This window comes from Danaus plexippus, chromosome 23, assembly GCF_018135715.1.
Source record: "Danaus plexippus chromosome 23, MEX_DaPlex, whole genome shotgun sequence".
In the NCBI taxonomy this organism is placed as follows: Eukaryota; Metazoa; Arthropoda; class Insecta; order Lepidoptera; family Nymphalidae; genus Danaus; species Danaus plexippus.
In genome coordinates, this window is record NC_083551.1 from 3,276,429 (window position 1) to 3,299,277 (window position 22,849).

The 22,849-nt window shown below is 33.1% G+C and overlaps 1 long non-coding RNA gene across 1 annotated transcript; it reads left to right on the plus strand.

The window, feature by feature from the left end:
* Positions 1-19,527: 19,527 nt before the first annotated feature.
* On the plus strand, positions 19,528-22,517 carry LOC133319487 (uncharacterized). Its single transcript, XR_009753081.1, has 2 exons — positions 19,528-19,668; positions 21,986-22,517. It is a non-coding gene; the product is annotated as an uncharacterized LOC133319487 (long non-coding RNA).
* The last annotated feature ends 332 nt before the right edge of the window (positions 22,518-22,849 follow it).

The window sequence follows — 22,849 nt, forward strand, 5'->3', positions numbered from 1 at the left end:
ACAAAAGCTGGAACGATATTTCCAGCTTACTAAATGATAAAAATATTAATTATACGTCAGCCCGGAACACGGCAGTAGAGATCAAGGTCTCTGCAGCCACTGCAACCGACCACCGTGCATTGACCGCGATGTTACGGAAAAAGAATATCGAGTACCACACCTACGCCCTCCCGGAGCAGCGTAGGCTTACCGTGGTCATCAAGGGTCTCCCCGCGGAGATACCTGTAAAAGTAATAAAAGAGGACCTTCAGTCCCAAAATCTACCGGTGTTGGAAGTGCATCGCATGCACAGGCCCAACAAAAAACCATTCGACATGGTACTTGTTCATCACCCCGGAAGGTAAGAAAATTTATAATATATCATCAGTTTACCGATTGTCGGGCTTGGAAATCGAGCCCTCACGGAACCGCGGTGCCCCGAGGCAATACCACCGATGCCAATTATATGGCCATTCGCAGAGGTTCTGCTACGCACGCTCGCGCCGCGTAAAGGGCCTAGGCGACCATGGCACATCCGACTGCCACAAGGTTCGGGCCTACGGAGGAGCCGCCTAGCTGCGTCTTGTGCGGCCAGCAGGGTCATCCCGCGAACTTTCGCGGATGTCTCAAAGCGCCGCACTGGGCGAAAGCTGGGCGGAAACCCAACAAAGCCCAGGAGCCGGCTCCCATCCCTGCTGCCCCTCCTGCATATAACGCCTGGCATGGGCCTAGCGTTATAAACGAACCGACAGTACCCCAGGTCCCTAAGGCACCCATGGCCCCTCAGGCAACCCAGGCCCCTAAGGCAACACAGGCCCCTCAGGCACCCGCGCATATATCGGCAATCGGCCTCGCAGCTGACTTGCAGTTAGTCTGCGACTTCGCGAGTCTTATAGACCCCGCGGAGGTGCAGACATTCGCCGCCAAGCTAAGGGCCTCCGATGGCAATCCTCAGGCCCGCATGCTGGCAATGTGCCAGCATGCGGTGATGTTGAGTGCCATGGGAGCGTTCAAAGCCAATGGCAATTACTACCTAAGATTAGGCGTCCCAGACACCCCTCCTAGACCCTGACAGTAAACATATGACCGACAGTACAGACATAAAAGTCGTCAAGACACACAAGACATCATTACACTAACACACCGCCTTCGCCGGCGAAGACGAGGTCCCGTCTCTAACATGTCGCTCCGGCGTTCTGCCGTCGGGGGACGTCATGTAATCCAATATCCGATTTCATCCTCCACTACAACGACGTCCTAAGCCGAGGTCCGGCTTTTTAGAGGCACCCTTGGGACGGGCGTAACGCTCCGTCGGGCCCTACGGGCCCGAATTAAACGGGTAGGTCCCATCGGGCCGCCCACCCCTTCCGGTGACGCTGTAAAAGCTAATAGGGCTAACAGGTACTGTCAACTCGAAAAAAAAAATTATCATCTCTATTCTGTATGTTACTATTTTAAGATTGATACATATATGGTTATGTGAAAAGCGACCAACACGTCGGCGGAGTCGCGGGCAACAGCTAGTTTAATATATGAGGTAATTTTGTTGCTGTTATTGTATGGTTTCCATGAAACATATTAGGGCTAAAAAATCAATGTTACAATGGGTTATAATAACTCAGGCCACAAGTTGAAACTTGTAAAATTCTAGATCATTTGATATTTTTTCTATAACATCTCTTCATTTTATGTACAAAAAAGAATAGATTTTATCTTGGAATAATGTTTGTTATTAATATAATATTTTTATAAACTTATATATAAAATAAATAAACTTATATATGATAGCTATTAATATAAAATTGTTCTAAAACAAAAAATAGCAGTGCCGTGGAAACAGGTCAAACACAATATAATTAAAAAAAAAACATTAAGGGTAAACGTGAAATAGAAATCTGTATAAACCTCTTTAGTTCTACGGACTGAAATGTATAATTCAAAAACAACGTTCACGTTCATCATAACCTTTTTCATAAAGTGAAAATAGAATGGAAAGCCAAAAAGACTATTTTGTAAAGTACTATGTTACTCGCTATTTTTGCTTTAAGTTAGCTATAAGTACGTGTTCCTCTAAAGATAAATATATTGAAAGTTATTCTTATTAAACATAGATTTAAATGTGCAAAATAAATAAAACAAATTCCTGTACTCGACTGAAACCTGACACTAATCTGATTTGGGTTTTAGCGGAAGGGTTGAAGGAAATCATGGAAACGTGAATAAAAAAACTGAGTTCGTAACACGAGAAATATTTGATAAATTTCTTTCAGCCATAATTTTTATTCTGCTAAGGAATAAAAACAGTTCTTTTTATGACTCGAACGATACAATAACTCGACATAATCTATCATTAAATCTAAAAATAAAATTAACGCATGCAAATTAGACAGATGCATACTATAAACATTATAGATCTCTATAGACATGATGACTACACTTGTTAGATTGATCTAATTATCTCCTTCGCCTTCATCTCTAATAAATTTGTGATAATAATTTACAATAAACATACATTAAATACATTTAAACCTATTTGAGATAATAATCTTATATATATATATATCAACAAAAAATTTCAATTTGCACTTGCACAGTACATATAAACTTTTATTCAACAAATTTGGACTACGTGGAAGCAATAGGTATGTGTTAAATATTTTTGGAGATAACACACTATTATTGTAACATATAACGTAAATTGCAATTGAAAGTAATACCAAATATACTCAAAATAAAAAGGAAAAAAGGTTTTAAATAATTAAAATATTGATAACAAAATATATAAACATTTTATTTTTATTTTAAACAGTAGCATTAATTGATGCTTTTTTTTTCCTTTATTTGAAATATTTATAACAGCAAGAACAGTTTTATCTTTTCGTATTTGTTTAAAAAACGATACAAGTAGGAATTGGTTGTTATTAAAATATTTTTAAGTTGTTTCTCAGTTAATACTAGTTATATGTATAATGTCTACGTTTATTTAAACCGAAAATTACGTATAAAAAGATATCTTTGAAGATTAATTAACGAAATTAAGTTAGTAAAAGCACTCAGTCAATGCTTTAGTGTGAATAATTCGTTAAAATATTAATTTAACGAACCGTTGCAATTGTAAATAAACTTAAAAAGCGTCTATTCAAGTATGTATATAATAATAAGTGCTTGTTTAATTTACGCTGTTTTAATTATATCAGCTTTAAGCTCTTTGTATATTCGTTTCAAAGCTTTTAGGAATAACTGTTTAATAAATTCCTAGAATAGAGAAGATTTATTTTAACATTCATTACAATAATTGTAGATAATAATTTCGTTCTCATTTTATTTTTATAAATTCTTTATATTAAATTTATTTTTTAAGATTTTTTTTTTATTAAAACTTATTGGTATTATATTATCATAATTATAAAAGGAGAATAGAACTCTGTTTGAATTTTGGTATAAATACGACGGACTTGCTATAGTTCAGTGATATAGGACTTGCTATAGTTCAGTGAACTGTGGACCGTTGGAGAATATAGAATTTTCAAGAAATATAAGGACATTTAGAAGAAATGAAGTTTCATTTTAAATTTCAATTGATCATGGAGGGTACTGATATAAGTGACGTTAGTAAAGTGAGCAACGCTGATGTTTCTTACTTTCAAAACAACGAATTTGTACTAAATTCGATATACACATCAACATTTATATTTTAATTGCCAGAATTATATTTTTTCTTATAATTGTTTCCATAATAACCATTTGGTTATTTATGTTAACTAAGATAGAATTCTATGAAAACGAACAGTAATGTAGATTTATCGGGAGTGCTGATTCACAAGTTATGAATTATATAAATTAATTATTATAATTTTACTAGCTCTTGTATGTACTAGCTCGCATCAAGTATGTTGTACAGCAATCGGTAGCATTAAATTTAATTTTAATTAAAACACGTAACTGTGAGCAGTGTTTAATTTTCTTCGACCTTCAGACTGTAGCTTGTGGTTAGCTGTATATTGATGCAATCGTCTTAAAATGACAAATATGTAAATCAAATTAACTTATAAATATTTATATTTTTGAATTCAAATACTTTTAAACTCTCACTCCACAAGAAATTTAAGTCACAGGGTAATAATTTATAACCTTATTTAGATATTTCGCAAGGAAAAACAGTTTTTAAATGATACAGTACACAAGTGTTTCAGTTGCTAATATAAATAAGTTTCTCTCAATCTGTGTCTTATTTTATATTACGAATCTTTTTTATCGCTTCTTCAAAACACGTATAGTATTTATTAATATATTTTTACTTCATCAAATGAGTTTTTTTGACATCCTTATGATTTTTCTTTACCACTTCCGCTGAAACTCCCCAAAAGAACTAGAGTTGAATGAAGTCCAATACAGAAGGTAAGGTTATATTTATTTTGTCTTTCATAGACGAACTTTGGACTTACACGTTTTACCCTCGAATATAATTGACTTTTATATCTTAAATTAATAATAAGTTACAATAATTGAATAAAAGACCAATTGAAGATTTAAAATTTATGTTTTATATTTATTTTTATCGTAAGATTTGAAATTCAAATATCTTTCCTGTGAAGTGTGATTTAAATCGTCTAGAAACTTGATTGAGATACTTCTTAATAAATATCGCTTTCTTAAAAAGTCAATAAAACGTCACTTCGTCTACAATGTTTTAGAATAATTTTATATAATTGTATTCCTTAATTTTGAGTTGCTGTAATACTAAATTTTGTTGCAGATTTTAGTTAAAAATGTTGTCGGCTTAAACTATAAACTCCGCAACCACAATAGCTAGGACTGTTTCATGGTCTTATAAGAGCTTAAGATATTCACTTCCTTTCGATAAGTCACTATGTAAATATACGTAGCTATGATGTCGTAAAATACATTACAAACTAGATTTATTTTATTATTTTATAATCAACTCCATGTATTTAAATATATATTTTTTTTTTATCAAAAATGGTTGGATGCATTTTCTGGTCACGTTGTGTTTTTTTATTTGGTAATTTTTTTATTTTGTCTTTTCAAATCTTATGGCGGAATATTTAAAACATCCGTATACTTTAGCACCGTACAGTACACTAATGATGTTTACAAAATACATATGGAACATGTTGATAAAAGTTAAGGTAAAAGAAATAAATCCAAGGACTTTCTTCAGATTTATGTTATCCCCATAGACGATAAATCAAGACGATATGTAGTTTATCAAGTAAACAAAATTATTTTTTCATTATTACGTCTAAATAGAGTATCTAATAAAAAGGTAAATAATACCTTTGTTCTAAAATGAATGATGAGAAGATAAGTCCATTTATATTATTTTAATATTAATTCAGTTAAATTTATTTATTAGCTTCAAAAATAATGAACGTCAAACGGGAAATCGTAATTGTAACTTATTAAAAAGATAACTTTGTTGCAGTTCCACAAAGCCATGTATAATTAACGTTGAAAGTATTAGAAGAGCTATTGAAATCCACTTCAGATAACATTATTATAAATGAAGTTTGCAAAGGAAATATATAATATAATTATTTTCTATTGAATTCAATTCACTTTTGAATGCGTTTTAGTCTATTTTCACTGTCAGTATGAAATAATGAGGAGACTAACAAATAGAGTTTTTATTTTATTGTTATCTTAAAATTATTTCTCATTTTTTTATTTTATTCTTTCGTAGTAGAATTAAAAGAATTGTATTAAACTCCTGAACATCCGATAAAAGTATTGAAAATCGAATTTCGAATAGATAAATTCAATTTTCAATTAGTGCGGCTGATCGCGGGATAGGTCTAGAAATAATACGAGCTAATTGTCAGGTTGAAATGATTGTTATTTGCAGTTTCAATAACAAATACTTGAAATTTAATTTTAGATTTTAATTAAATAGAAAACTATACGTTTTTTAATGATTGTAAATGTATATAAGCGGTTTCAAGAATTAACGAGAAAGTTTAATTCCATTATTACATTATTTTTAATTTTGTAATTTATACTCAATTTATTTTTGACAACTAGCCCTAGTTGTTCGGTAAAAAATTTGTAATTATATGTGAACTGAAAAATAATTGCAAAAATGTAATTGTTTTTTGAATTAATCAAGAAAAAATATTATATTTACGGAAAACAGATAACTGCATTACATAAAATGTAAAATTACGTAACGGAATATAATTAAGTGGCCCCTTGTTTTGTTCATACATGTTCAAGCTTGTTTGGTGAAAAAATAATTTAAATCAGATTTAAGTATGTGACAACTGTCATGAACATCTGCTACCACAGTGTCTATTAGACTCGAATTATATTTTTTATGTGATGTCTTTGATGTTGTTTAATTCGTTTCTCTTTTATTTGTTTTTTTTTTTAATCCCTTCCTTCAAATCAAGTCAATGTTATTACAATAATAAGGTCTTTTTATACTATAGAAAAAAAATATATAAAGATATTATATTAGTGTATTGATGGTAGAGCCTAGCTGTGATAAAATTGCTGCAGCTCGAATATGGGCTGACTCGACCGGGGAAGTATCATCCTCTCACAGAAGACCAGCGTCAAGTAGTCTTAAATGGCTGCGTTTCGTCCGATGAGTGAGAGGGCCAATTGCCCTATTTCCACCCCTTCCTGCCCTTTCTCTTTTCCCATCTGCTATTCGCCCTCTACCCCAATCAAGGGTGGTAACGCATCCGCAAAATACTTTTGCGGATATCCATTGGTGATGGGCCTACTTTCATCGGGTAGGCCATCTGCTCGTTTGCCCTCTTTGTCATAAAAAATATATATCAGTAACACCAGTACTAAATCATAATGTAGGTTTTGATCATTTTTTTATATTTCTAACTAAATCTCCAGACCCAATTCCGTATTCCGTATAACGTATATTAACTGCATTAAAATAATTATAATGAAACTTTAAATCTGATATTTTGAATAAAATTTTCAAGTTATTCCACAAAACAAAAGATATTTATATTTTGTCCATCTTCCAACTTTAAGTTTCATATCAAATTTTAGAAAGTTTTTCATTTTAAACATTCATATCTTTATATTCTCTCGAAGTACATACAAATTGTATATAAAAACAATTACACTTTATTTTAATCAGAGTTACAGTAAACATGATCTCGTTTGGGAAGTTCATTTTAAATACTTTAGCACAGATATTTAATTATTCCACATGTTAAAAGTATTTGCAATTAAAATTCAGAATTTAAATTTTATTTATTGCAAAGAAACATATTTACTTGCTCGTACAGAATTTTCATTATTAATAATAATTATATACATTGGAGTGAATGGCCTTTATTTATGTCTTTAATCATTATCGATGGTTAAAATTGCCAGGTGTCACCTGCATAACCACCAGAGCAGCCACGTGTGCAAGTGCAGTCACAACAAAGAGCGTTGGTTCGTATAAATAGAGCCGAGGGTATATAATAAAAAATATTTTTGCTTAGGGCGTTGCAGGGATCGGACCTCTTCGAAGTAAAGGATTTGACAAACCGTCTTCGAGGTTACCTTCAATAGCTTGACGACAGTCGAGAAGAAAGGGATGTTCGACGTCAGTTGTGCTGACGTCACTCTTTTTAAAAAAACTATTAAGTGGTGATTTCTTTGACATACATGCGAGTATATTTACAAGGACCTTCGATGAATTAAATATAGCAGTAGTTAATTTCTAAGTACTAGTTACTGTATATAAATAAGATATTTTCAGTATGATAAGGAGAAGTTCTGCACTGTTTTAACATTAAACTAAACACCAATTGTAATAGGACAATACGGTGATTGTAAAATAAATCTTTTATATCATCGGCTTTAGATTGACAATACGAAATTGAAACTAGTCACACTAGCAATAATGGCCAACAGGAACAGTATTGGCAGTTAAAACTCGTGCAACTTTTATACCAGCCTGCATCGAAAGCAATCTCAAACAGCTGGTATTCAATAAAATTCCAGGCAATGCTAGTCCATTGTTTACAAAATAATGTAATAAAAATACGAACTATTGAAAAATATATTTCTGTTATGGACATTAAAAAGAAATTTTGCATTCACTCAAACAATTGCGAGCTAACACTTTCGTTGTTGATCTGTCATAATGGGTTGTGAAGTCTTGAGAAAAGTAAAACATAAGTGCTCTGACATTAAAACAGACGTTGTTTGTTTCTTTTGAATATTATCTAATATTATCTAAAAATGGATGTTCCTAAGCGCATAACTTCAAAATAGCTTTAAAATGAGTGTACCGCTCTGGATGCCTGCAGAATGCGGTCAAGCGGTGCACTAGGAAATTAAGAAATCGTTGGCGGTAGATGACAAATAGCAAGAACAATTGACAGACATATTCGTTTTGTGTGCCCGTGATAAATTATGGCAAATAAAAAAAAATCTAAACTCATAATATTTTTAAACTAGCAATCTTGCTTTAAGTTTAGCACCGTTTTTATGCAATTTAACTAGCTAGACCAAATGACACTTTCTAGTGAAGGGGTTACTAACAAATGTAATTTATTTTATGCTGCCTTAGTCAACACTACACTAAAATAGTAAAATCCGCGTATGTAAAATAATAAAATCCGCGTCGTATAACCGAAATATATTTGTTTCGTTTAAACATATAAAAAGCAATGACACGTCATTAAAGGTGCCATCATAAGCCAATTCGAGTTTTACTGAGCGCCAGTGTCGTCATGAATTTGACAACTTAATCTACCTAAAAATACTTAAACTTCTACAATTAATTAGAACTAAAGTATTACTTATCTACAAATTGACAAAAAAAAATGATTCATAAAAATGTATAATTAATTTCCTAATACAAATAATGTTAGTAAATAGTTTCATCCTTATTTCAAGTGCCGATTGATCCTCTGGAATTGTTATTTTCTAGTATTGTTTTATATTTTTTTAAATGTATAGTCAATATATTTCTTTACAATGTATTTACTTTTTTTTAACATATAATAAAAAAATTTTCTTCTTAGTTTCTTAACATTATAATAAGTTTCCAATGTTACATTTTAACTTTGTTGATTAATGATACAAATTTTGTATATAAAAAACATTTAATATTTCCCTTATAACAAGATAAATGTACCACGGAGTTTCAATATCAAGTTTGACATAAATTTGCAAACTTCGTTGTTTCACCTCTAACCAAACGTGCTCTTTGATTTATCTTAAATTAACTGATTTTGTATAATGACTTTTGTCTAACTTTGAGTTTCGTGAATAAAACGGTAATAGAGATTTTCTGCTTTACGTAGTCAGGTGTTTTAATTTTATTGTATCCTAAATTGCGTATCGTACTTTTAAAATTTATTATGTTAGTATATTGTTAAAAATTAAAAATTGCACTAGATATTTATTTTTGATATCACACTTTTTTTAACAGTATGTTTCAAAAGTTTATTTCCACGTTTTACTCACTATTTTCTGAAGATGGATTAACGGATATATTACAGAGTAAATAAGTAATTAATGCAACAGTATTATAAAGGTCTTTGATATGTTGGATGTTGGTTATGACAAGTTGAATTGTTATCATATCACTTCCATCAACTATCGACCGTCTTCATTTAATTCTCCGTTTAATCGTAAACTATAAACAATGTGATTAGATTTAGACATGATATGGGATCGATATTATAAATTAGTTCTGGTAATAGACCCGTGTCAGTGAATTGTGATTTATATATATGGATATAATGATATTTCAGTAAACAAATACGAAATATGTGTTTTTTTTATTAAAAGTACGAAACATTCATAAAATGTTTAGTAAACATAAAAGTTGATACTACATTTTTAAAGGATGCAAAAATCCGAATTTTTCAATGTGTATAACATTAGTAACGGAGAGGTGGCAATATTAAAAACATAAACATTTTCCAATTTAAGTGACACTTAAGATAGATAAAGGATTAAAAAAACATTGATAATGTTTTAAATATAGTGTTTAAATTATGGCATAAAAATAGTTTCTTCGAACAAACTCTCCACTTTATTGTATATACGCACGTTATTAAGATTTTTAGGTACCTAAGAAAACTTATTTCCTAGCAAACATACTTCCTAATTCATAATATACGATTGAATCTTGCATACTTTTAGATCAAACAACAGAAATGTTTATAACGCAGGAACAAAGCGAAATTTCGTCAGGGTAAAATTAACAAAGAAGCTTTATGAAACGAGTAACATTTGTTGAAATTGGTATAATTTCTTTTAATATTTCTCATTTTTAATTTTCGTTTGAAATTTCCAATATAACTTCCATATCGATACGAAGTCTTTGATCTGAACTTCAAAGTCTTTAACCTTCTCTGAACTAGACTGCTGTTGACAGTTATGGGAATTGTCAATCGCGTTATAGGTTTTTTACTTCACAGAAATATCACAGATATGTATATATATATCAGTGAAAATATTTAACCGGTGATTATATTAAAAAAACGATTATGGAATAAAGATTGATTTTTGACCAGACCAAGACCATTTCATTTTAGTTTAGTATTACAGAGCTATTTACAAAAAACTTATACTTAAAGTATTTACGCCATTTAAAAATTATACTTAACAAAAATAACAACAATATAATCTAACCAACAGATTTCCTTACATTCATTCGGTTGATTGATCTAAGAATATTTCGTTCGAAGTCTACAATTATACGTATTCGTTTTTTCGTCACAAACTCCGAAACATTCCGCTAAAATAGACTTTTACAGAACAAATCGAGTCGAATTGTAGTTCCTGTTGCAATTTTTTTTCTGTTGTCTTTCAACATGGTGATTGTTTAAATGAAACTTTTTCGGATACTACGCCTTTTTTTTTCTATTTCTAAATGTTCCCGACGTTTCGCTGCATCATATTTTCATCTAGTTTGTCTGTGACCACGGTTGCTGTAAAGGAACCGAAACGTTTCAAATAAGTACACGTGAGTATCTTACATATCATTATGAGGATTGTGTAACATTTTTTTTACAAGTGTAAGTATCACATTAAGCATAAATAAGAATTACCTGTATGTTTGAAAAATTAATGTGCATATTCTACTACTAAAGTTTTATTTACTTTAATATATTAAACATATTTATAGGAAATACTAGGACAAAAATTTTTAACAATACGAACCCATATACGCAAAATCTAATATAATATCACTCAGATAGTCTTCATCCATTGATGTGATCAAAAGCTTATTTAGATAAGAGGACGTTAAATCCATTCTCCGTGAATAGCTCCACTTTAAAGCGTTTCGGTTATTAACGCTGGACAATATGCGCATTGTGATAGGAACATCACAGATATCTTTAGTCAATATTTTAATTTAACACAAAGTAGGATATAAAATAAAAAATTTAAATACCATACAATGTAATTATTTATTTTATTTTAATATTTTTTTTTGAAATAAATCGCTCATAAAATTTAAACTTTTTCACTGTTCTCTTTAAGGAAAAACGTTCGAAATCCACAAGCTTACTAGATCTTATGTTGCGATTTGATAAAATTTTAATTAATTAAGTGCTGGTTTGATTTTTTTTTACAAATATTTTTAACTACAATTCGGTTGAAGAGCAAATGTTGTAAGATCAATTATCTAAAATGAACCTCAAATATTGACCTTTATCTTGAATAAAAGATTAAAAGGAAGTAGGTTTAGCTGTAACAGAGATCTTAAGTGCTTTGAGATTTTATTTTACAGGCACTTCGTAAAGCTATTACAATATTTTCAATAAAAAGAACTCCGCTTAGATTTTAATATTATTTGCTTACGAAAGGATATTTGCTAAATTGAACTTCGTGTTTCCCAATTTTTTAAAAGGTTTGCTTATAAAAAAAATCTTTATTTATTGAATAAGAGAAAAATGCCCAAGTAGATTTGAATAAATTAAAATTTATGTTTTACTGCTAAGTCTTTATGTTTACTCATCGCTGTGCTGCGCATCAACAGATAATTTAAACCTGATAAACTATTTTATCTTTAATACATATGACAAGATACATTTTTCAGATGTGCCTCTCGTCTAGATATGTCCGTGGCAAAATAAGACTTAACAAATATTCATTGTTAGGTAAAACTAATATGTGAACACTGTCCCTAAAATTTAGAAATAAACTTCTAAAGAAAATAATGAAAAATACAATGAATAAATTGTGTTTCAATGTGCAGTAAATTATTTAAAAAAGTAGCCCGCTATATAAGGAAGATGTTTATTTAACTAGATAACGCTGTTCTTGTACTACAAAGTATATTAAAAGTTTTTATCTTTTTTTGATAACAATCCTCAAACTTTACCGAAATTCTGGTCAAAGCTATAATATTTTTATTTGATAAAATCGTATTCAGAACTTATATTAACATGAAACTTTATTTTCTCGGCGAAAAAATCAAAGATGAAGAATCGATAACTGTACTGGTATCTAGTATAATTAAAAAAGTAGAGGAAATAAAAACGTAACCGAGAAAACTTCTTACATTTATTGTATTCTTAAGGTACGTGACGTAACTTTATAGATTAATATCTGAAACTCAAATAAGTTATTAAAATTATTGTATGTATATGTTTATTTTATATGTACGTACTCGCACATACTTACATCTTAATTTTTGCACCTGTTTTCATTATTAAAAAGGTTTCGTTCAAAGACCTCTATAAAGAGAAGTTTTTCTTTGTGCTCCGCAATTCTTTTGAACATTTTTTTTATACATAAATAAATAAATAATCCAATAATCAATTAATTTGCAACGATCCAAAAAACTCAAAAAATAAATAAATAAATATTGGTAGCAATGGCATCCCTAAATCTCTGACATTTCAACGTAGATCACTGTCATTAAATTGTCAAGAGGTAACGCTAATTTGACTCAGTCTTAATCGCGCCTGCGGCAGGGCTGACAGACGTATCACTGAAGTATCATACTATTATATTAATTATAATCAGAAATAAAGATTGCTATTAAAATATTGGTTGTATTATTTTTAAATTTCAAAATTTCTGTTAAAGTTATTTAGTTTTAAAGTATATCATATTATGCAAACACAGTTTGTCTCTAAAGTAAAAAAAAGATAATAGTACATTTTTGATAAATATTTTTGTTTTGAACCATTCTAAGTTTCTAAAAGAGGTGCAATTAATGTATTAATTCCATATCTCCAAATTATCATTAGCAAATCTTACTCCCTAATTCTGATTGTAAATTATAATCCCGTTGATAAAGATCAGGATTAGATGACGACCAGTCTTCATATATTATGAAGTCCGAAAATTTCATTTATGACAATGATTCGATAGATCGATCTTTAAAAACTAGCTCCGAGTCTTGCTGGAAGGTATACTATTGGTTGTTTAACATGGTGTTTCTGCTAGGGTGGTTGATCCGATGGGACCGAACCCTGAAATACGGAGCTTAACTTCCCAGGGGTTACGCTAGATTTAATGGTGCTTCAAAGAGCCCGGACCTCGGCTTAGAAAGTCATTGAAGATAGGGTAGCATTGGGATGTGGCAGAATGAACTCTTTCGATCTCAGAATGCTGGAGCGACTTGTACGACGCGCAATCTTATTTTTCGTCGTAAAAGGCGGCGTCTGTGTTGTTATGGGGTTTTGAAGATACATTCGTATAAATATTGTCTTACCTATCAGGGAGTTGGTGGACGGAGAGTAATCGGCTGTTTTGATTAAGAGCGCGTTGAGATGGAAAATCACGGTCGTTTGGAATGTGCTGCTATCGTAGAAAGTTGGAAATCGGAGTTCCTCTTTTGCGGCGGTTGAAGTGTGTATTTTTTTATCAACTATAGATATAATACACTACTAAGTTTCTTATAGATTACCAGTCTTAAATAGTCTTGTAAAATACACGACAAGGTTTTAGGTTCATTCTTGTTTTCCGAGGCGGAATCCTTTTGATTTCGGGCAGGATTTCTTCCAATTCTTTCCCCTACAGCCTTAATCGTCTTTACGAAAGAATAGTTTGTGGATGGCCAGGTCTTATTCCGTCACGAATGCAAGATGTTTCGTCGTAACTATCAATCATAATCATACACGCACGTACGCACTATATGTAAAAATATATACATATAAACTAAAATATTTAAAGTAAGTATTTATTTCTATAACAATAACTACATTAAAGAAACTAATAATATTGCTATTTCAGCATAACTTTTCTTCGCAAATTATGTCACGAGCCACATATTTTTAAATGTAATAGTTTTCAATTTAAAATACGAAAAAGACAGATCGGCCAGAAATAAAGTGTCAAAGTGAACAACGCCGATTTTTATTTATTTCACGAGGCACAAAACAATTTGAATTATTGAAGGAATTAATTTTTAAGGTTCAATACTTCAAATGGTATAAACGAAACCCTATTGAAATTGCTTCGTCCTTATTTCGTCTAACCGATTATAAATCGTTTGATCAATTGCCGGAATTCTTAAAAAGCTTATATGGTACTGGCAACCTGATTGATACTTACGTTGATGAGAACATAACTTTTCATAACCAAGAATCTTTTATCCATTCATGCAATGCACCTTTTAAATTGGTTCTTTTTATATTAAAAAATGTTTATAACAGGGTTACTGCTATAAAATAACAAGCGCAATTTTTTTTTTGTACGGAACCTTGGGATGCCAGATTTTTATGTGACTCGTTGTTATTCCTCTGCATTAAATAAACATAGAAACATAGTTCAATATTTTTGTACTTCAATTATTAACAATTTCTTTATGCACTTCGTTAACTAAAATAGTTACTTGAATAAAATGAAACGTGGTGGTAATTAATGTCACTTTAGTGCGAAAAATATTAAGTTAAAAAAAAATTAAAGACCTTAAAAAGTCCAGGAGCTGTTTAAGTACAATAGAAGTAAATTACACGCATTTTGAGATGACCGTTTAATTTAAAAGTATATGAAATTGCAATCTCAATGGGCATTTTCTGATTGTAAAACTTTATTCATTAAATTTTAATCTTCCTTGAGGATGGAGAGCTCAGTTATGGGTCGAAACTATAGACATGCATAGTTCAGTGAGTATTACAATACTTTTACGTATAGTCTGTTAAATAGAAAGTATTTAATGATTTTTTAATGGACTTTTTATGTTATTTGTATATTTTTTCTAAGCTTTGTAAAAATCTGATATTTCTGGTTCCCTAATAAAATAAATCTATTATTGCTGGTAAGTTATGGCTACTCACTGGTAAATAAGAAACAAAAGGCCCAATACTTGTCTAGAAAATACTTACTTTGGTAGGCTTGATTTAAGGAGATTTAAATATTTTTCTCTACATTAGTTTTTAAGTTACATATGTCATTGGGTTCAATTTCAAAACATTTAATGAATTCACGTTATTATAGGGATACCAATAAGTGGAAATCTTTTATTTTTTTATACATATATGTACATAGTAAAAGTTAGAGTCATAAAGAGTCATAAAGTTAAATCTTATAACAAAATTTAAAATATGTATAGTGTCGCTGGGGTAATCAAAGAGCACATTGTCATAGACGTCAGACGCAAACAGGATGATTATTCCTATGACTATGTAGCAGTATCCAACGATATATCAAACAAGCTATTGTCCTTCAATGTCTACATTACACAACTGTCTCACGTAACTCATGTACTGTATTCTACATAGGAAGTGACTAAGATTGACTTTGAAGAGGACGTTTCATACAAGTACGTTTCCTGATTATTTATAATTAAAATAAAACCTTTGACGCCATCTGAGTTATAAAAGTTTGGCTTTAATAAGTAAAAGGTTAAAGAAAATTAGATTTTATTTTTATTAAAAAAAATATAATTCTTTATTAAAAAATATAATTTAACTAACAAAATATATCCTTAATATGAAATGAATTTATTAGTTCAATTAATCAAAATATTTTGGACATTATTTAATATGATTAAAGAAGTCCTTGATTAGAGACATGTATATTTTTCTCTAAACATTTTTTTTGTTAAGTGCATTGAAGATATATTAATTTATTTGGATACAATACTTGTTTACATAAAAGACATAAATCAATATAAATTATACACAATACAAGATGTTGTCGTGATGTTAGTCGTGGTGGCCTGGAGGTTAAAGGCCTCGTACGTGAGGGCTCGGGTTCGAAACCAAGTACCAATGTGATCTTTTCCGAGTCATATGTACTTTCTAAAGGTATTTAGACACCACTGATGAACGGTGAAGGGAAACATCGTGACGAAACCTGATCTTATAATATCAAATTATAAGATTGAAATCGCCAACCCGTTTTGAGCAAGCGTGGTGATTAATGCCTCTAACCTTCCCCATGTGAGAAGAGGCCTTTGCTCAGCATTGGTCACCAATAATCTGATGATGATGATGATGATGATGACAAAATGTTACTCGCGACTCTGTCAAAGTTAAAAAAAACAAACGACAATGAAAAAACTTTTATGCGCCGCATGCGCTCCGCCTCCCACTCGAGCTCGATAATGCTTAATTTCGGCTTTGGGATAAAAGTAGCCTAAGTTACTCCCTGTTACAGTTACCTGCCAATAAAAAATCCGTCAAAATCGGTCACGTCATTTCAGAAACTAGCCGGAACAAACAGATAGATAGATAAAATTTTTTAAAAATGCTGTTTTGGTGTATGTATCGTATATATGAATTCATTTGTATGTAGTAAAAAACGGTAATGTCAATATTACAAAAAGCCACTCCACTTTTATTTATCTTTACTTGAAAACCATCTGTATTTTATCCATGTATCCAAATCCATTCCAAGTTATTATTCTACTCATAAGCTTCTGAAAGTGAACGATATAATGAGGTGAATCGTATCAGTGTAATCCTCATGAAATAGCTCTGTATAGTGATCGAGAGATTGCCATCAGCCACTGATTGAATCACATATATAATCTCAATCGTGCGTCGTGTACAAGGTAACAAATACGCGTGAATCAAGAAAATATATAATAAAAATCTTTTATGTAGAAACAGTTTATTTTGTTATATATATATTGTAGGAATATGAGAGGGTAGAAGAGAATCAATATAGGAATATGAGAGGGTAGGAGAGACTCAAACGACATATAAGCCGTTGTCAGAGGACATCAGGGCTCTTTTTTCGTTCGTAACGCGCGTTGGTGTGATAGTTTAGTCGTTAGTAGATTTTAGAAGTGTGTTTAAATCTTTCGATTGTATTATATTCGGATTTCATTTAACGATTAGTTTAAATCAAGATAGTTGAAAGTTATTCATTTAGAATTGTTTTTATTTTTGTGTAAATTTAATAAATTTGCAGTGGAATTGTATCGAATGTTATTTTTTAAAAAGTCAATTCTTACCTTGTTTCTAAGATCAGAAGTGCGATACGTACCTTGAGAACCCCGTTTGGTAAGGCCTTGTTATTTCAATTTACCCACACATTATTTTTTTTTGTGTTTTATTAAATATTTCTTTATAACTTTTTTTTTAGACACTGAGTTATTTTAAATATCGTGTTACGTTATTATCGAGAATATTAATTTGTGTTAATTACTTTGATTAAGCGGTGAGTAAGCTTTTATTGCGTTTGTTTGTTGATACGTTAATTTCTAGCGATCATACTTATTTAATTATTTTATTTTGTTACTAAAATGTCTGAACGTGAACGCAATTGTAGCCGCAGTGGTCTTGATAGTAATCCTCGTCGTGATCGTAGCTAGAGTCAGGGTAATAGTTCCCGTGAGTAATCCTTTGATGAGAATAACATGTTGAGACTTGATATGGAGGCAATGATGTCTCGTCTTAAAACGTTAGAGGCGAAAACAAGGGCTTCGTCCATGCCGCACCGCGCGTCGGTGAATTCACACGACTATGAGGAATTGCGTTACAAAGGTTTGACGCCCGGTAGCGTTTGTAATAGGCAGTCATCACGACAGTTGCAGACACCAACGCGCGTCCGCGATATATCTCGCGTTTCTGATCGTCGTGTACCCTATAGAATGCGTGAATTATCGTCGATAGGGCATCTGGTTTCTCCGACGCATGTGACTTGACGTGAAGCTACCATTCAGAATGTTATCATCATCAGGATCCGAGACCTCGCTCGATCACGACAAGTAGGCGAAGCGGGTATACCGTTGGAATTAGTACAGGCGAGTGTTACCGATTGCATTGCTAGTGCCATCAGATCAATTAGTACGGCTGAAAAATCTCGGTATTACTATATTTCGAACTTTGACCCAAATCTACACAATTTTGACGATTAGTGCATACAAATTGATTGCGCGAAAGTTTTAAACAATTGGAATGATTTAGTATGCCTTTCACGAATAGGAAATTGTTTGTTAGGGGATGCGAAATCTTGGCTCAATAAATGGGTGTCTAGCTACCGTAGTTGGACCAATTCTAAGAAAGAATTCAAACCTTTATGTCCTGAAGTACCAGATTTTGCTGGAATATTGTTTGAAGTTATGTCTAAGAATTCCGATCACTATCCAACGTACGCGTAATATGTACGCCGGTCGATACTTTGCTTACGTATAGTGCAAGGACTCGATGAGGAGCTTATTTCGGTTATAATTATTCGCAGTGTCATTGATCCAAATATTAGGGCTACGGCGACAAATGCTAAACTATTTCCGAATGATTTAGTCGAATTCTTTTCAATCTATGTTAAACCAAATACAATTAGTGTTTCGAGACAACTATACTCGCGTTCGGAATTGTGAAACGTTACGACAGATAGACGATCTCTGGAGTATTCACGTAAACGTAATCTGAGTGATATCAGGTGCTTTTTCTGTGGGCAGTTGGGGCAAAAAGAAGCTTTGTGTAGTAAGAGACCCAAAATCGAACGGTTATCAGGGAGTTTATCAAATAGTGAGGGCGTTAAGTTATCTAGGCTCGAATCATGCACATATTTTATGAATTAATGGTGATGATTGTTCAGTCTGATGTTTCGATGACAATTGATACACCTCTGGTAGGTAACTATTTAGAGAGGGTTACTAAGAGGATAATTAATGAATTCTCTCGGTACTTGATTACGGGAACTGCTACATCAACCGTAAACATAGGTAGCATGTCAATTAAACTTAAATCCAGCATTCCTGTGTATAATCGGTCATATCAACTCTCACACGCTGAAACGATCCGTGGTCGTGACATAATAACAGATTTGCTTGAAAAGCAAATAATAAAGGAATGCTCGTTTTTAGCTACCACTATTGAATACCTGGGTCGTACGATTAGTAAAGGTCAGGATAGACCAAGTCGTCAGAAAGTGCGGGCCTTAATTGATTCAGCCGAACAAAAAAAATCTTAAGCAAGTAAGGCAATTTCTGGGGTTAGCTAGCTATTTTAGGCGGTATATAGTTGGGTTTGCCCAAAGGGCTGCTTGCATAGCGGCACTTACTAAAAATTAACTTTCATTGAGGTGCTGAAAAACAGGCCGCTCGTGACTACATCATAGATTGTCTTACAAGTGAGCCAGTACTCGCCATTTATGATCCTACGCTGCCAATAGAAATACTACACAGATGCGAGCTCGATTGGTTACGGAGTCGTCATGATGAGAGTGCATAAGGGAAATCGTAAACGAGTACTGCCTTATTGTAGTAGACTCACTCAGGGGGCTGAGAGGAAGTAGCACTCGTACGAACTGAAGACGCTGGCAGTGATTAAGGTATTAGAGTATTTCAGGCATTATCTTGTGGTTGCACACTTCATCGTGGTTACTGACTGTAACGCGTTAAAACATACCCAACGTAAGAAAGACTTGTTGCCAAGGGTGGCTCGGTGGTGGGTATACCTCCAAGAATTCGATTCTAACCTGGAATATAGAAAAGGTTGTTTTTTGTCCCATGCAGATTATCTTAGCCGCAATCCGGTTAACTTATGTACCATTAAAAGACCGCTAAATTGGGCGCAAGTTGCTCAGGCTTCTGGCGAGAAAACTCACTCTCTAAAACAAAAACTGGTGAATGGGCAGTTAAACCTCAGTCGTTATGACATCCTTTAAGTCAAGCTCTCACCTATTGGTGAAAATCCTAATTTTTGTTGTTATATTCCAAAAGGCCATAGACTGTCTTATGTGTATTTTCACGACGAACATGATCATCAAGGGGTTGATAAAACTGTAGACTTGATAACAAAACACTTTTAGTTCCCAGAGTTGAGAACATTTGCAAAGAAAAAAAAATACATTTCCCATTGTTTGGTTTGCCTTTCTCATAAAAAGGTAGCTCGTGCTCTTTCACGGCTCATTCATTCATGGGAGAAAACCAGACGTAGCATTTGAGGCAGTCCATATGGACACCTTGGGCCCCTACCAGAAACTGACGGTCACCGTCATGTACTTATTATTATAGACGCGTTTTCAAAATTTTGTTTATTGTATCCCATGTTCCGACAAGACACTGACGAACTAAAGCAACACTTCACTACCATGGTGTCTCTCTTTGGAACTCCAAAATTAATTGTCACTGATCGGGGACGCATGTTTCAATGTTTCAAATCACTGATTTTATTAATTGGGTCAAGGACTTGGCCAGCTGTTTTGATGAGGTTACAGCTGATCCTAAACATAACAAAACGCAAGACAACTCAATATTCTGCTTTAAACCTGCTTATAGGTGCTGAAGCTGCCACACCGCTCATACGTAGTTTGATACGAGACGTTACTGTTGAAGTGGTAATCGAGAAGTCCTTCGTCAAATGAGTCGTCAGAGGGCATCTAAACTCCTTCGTGCCAACTAAACTCGTCAAGATGCCTATGCTAACTAGAGACGTAAACAGCTCACTCTTTTGAACTAAATTCCTTAGTTTTTGTTAGCAAGGTGGCTCAGTCAACAAGGAAGCTGGACTCATGTATGCGGGGACCATACCGGGTTATGAAGACACTATCACACTGCCGATATGAGCTGCAGATGTTAGCTGGCTCATACGGCAAATCGACTCGAGCAGCTGCGGAATATATGGTCCCGTGGAAGTGAGAATGGACTCCCGATGTGTGTTCTGCTTTCTTTGATGGTGAGGTATTTGCCTTATTCTGCCTGAAATTTTGACTAAAACTCCTTTTGAGATTTTATTGAAACTTAATCCCATTGTGTTATTTATTTTAATTTTGTTTTGACACAAATCTCTAAATGTATTGGGGTTAAAGCGAGGAGACATGAGTTACTTGTTACGATGTGAGCGTTTGTCTTGGAGTGTATCGGACACGCTGTATTAGAGGTTAGATCTCTGGGTCTGGGATAGCTGTCTTGGAGTGCATCGGACAGGCTATGCCAGAAGTGGCGCTGTGCCTGGGACAACCGTTTGCCTTGGAGTGCATCGGGCCCGGTTGTCCTAGAAGTGGTGTTGTGTCTGGGATAACCGATTGCCTTGGAGTGCATCGGGCCGGTTATCCCGGAGGGGACGCTTAGGTTGGGATAACCATTTGCCTTGGAGTGCATCGGGCCGGTTATCCTAAGAGGTACGTTGAGCCTGGGATAGCCGTTTACCTTGGAGTGCATCGGGTTCGGTTATCCCAGGAGGGACCATAGGCCTGGGATAATTGTTTATCTTGGAGTGCATCGGATACGTTATCCTGAGGATCTGGTCTCTTGGTTAGGAATTAATTTAGTATGTTCGGAAGCTTGACTTTGATAGTGAGTTGTCTATCGAGCTGTGGTTGTAAAAGATCATGAGTTTATTTATGGGATGTTGGTCGGCCAACATTGCCTGTATCAGATGGTATGTTTTGGAACATGTTTTTATAATAACCTTCACACACACACCAAGTCATGCCTCAAGCAATTCCTTGTGGGTCTCTGACGAGGTGTGAGGGGGCGATCTTCCGACAAGTCCCGCCCCAAGTGGTTGGTTATTGGGATGTTTTACAACCACTTTGTGTGGGCTATGTTTGTTTAGCTCACTTTACATTGACGTTAACAATGATGTTACTGTTGAGTTAAATCAAAAATCGAAAAGATTTCTGCCGTTATATTTCTCAATTTCAGACATAGACAATGAGGGAGAAGAGTTGTGTCATGACGCCAACTTGCCTCCGGAGGTTGACCTGCCTGTGGAGGGGACTGAGCCGCAATCAAGCCCGTCTGGAATGTCAAGACATTCAAAACTGAATACGTCTAGTGCGAATGAAAAGAATTTCCTGCCCTTGGTGCTAATACTACGTTTTGGACGTCAAGAAAGTTAAACACAAAGGAGCCCGGGGACGTGCTCATGTCAGGAAAGGCCGTGTAGGAATATGAGAGGGTAGAAGAGAATCAATATAGGAATATGAGAGGGTAGGAGAGACTCAAACGACATATAAGCCGTTGTCAGAGGACATCAGGGCTCTTTTTTCGTTCGTAACGCGCGTTGGTGTGATAGTTTAGTCGTTAGTAGATTTTAGAAGTGTGTTTAAATCTTTCGATTGTATTATATTCGGATTTCATTTAACGATTAGTTTAAATCAAGATAGTTGAAAGTTATTCATTTAGAATTGTTTTTATTTTTGTGTAAATTTAATAAATTTGCAGTGGAATTGTATCGAATGTTATTTTTTAAAAAGTCAATTCTTACCTTGTTTCTAAGAATATATATATATATATATATATATAGTAACAGGTCGTCATTGATGATCAGTTAAGGAAGAATTCAATATTTATAATTGTTGCTTACGTTATTTTATTCATTTGAACTATTCTGAAAAAATAATTTAAATATTCAAAAGTTATTATTAAAAATATAAAAATTCCAATGTTTTGAAGAAAGGACTGGAAGGCTTTGATCATAACTTTAATTAATAATGTTTATTTTTGACTGCGGAAGTTCTGCGGACGTTTATGAGATATTTGAATTTACTCAGGAAAATATAAGAT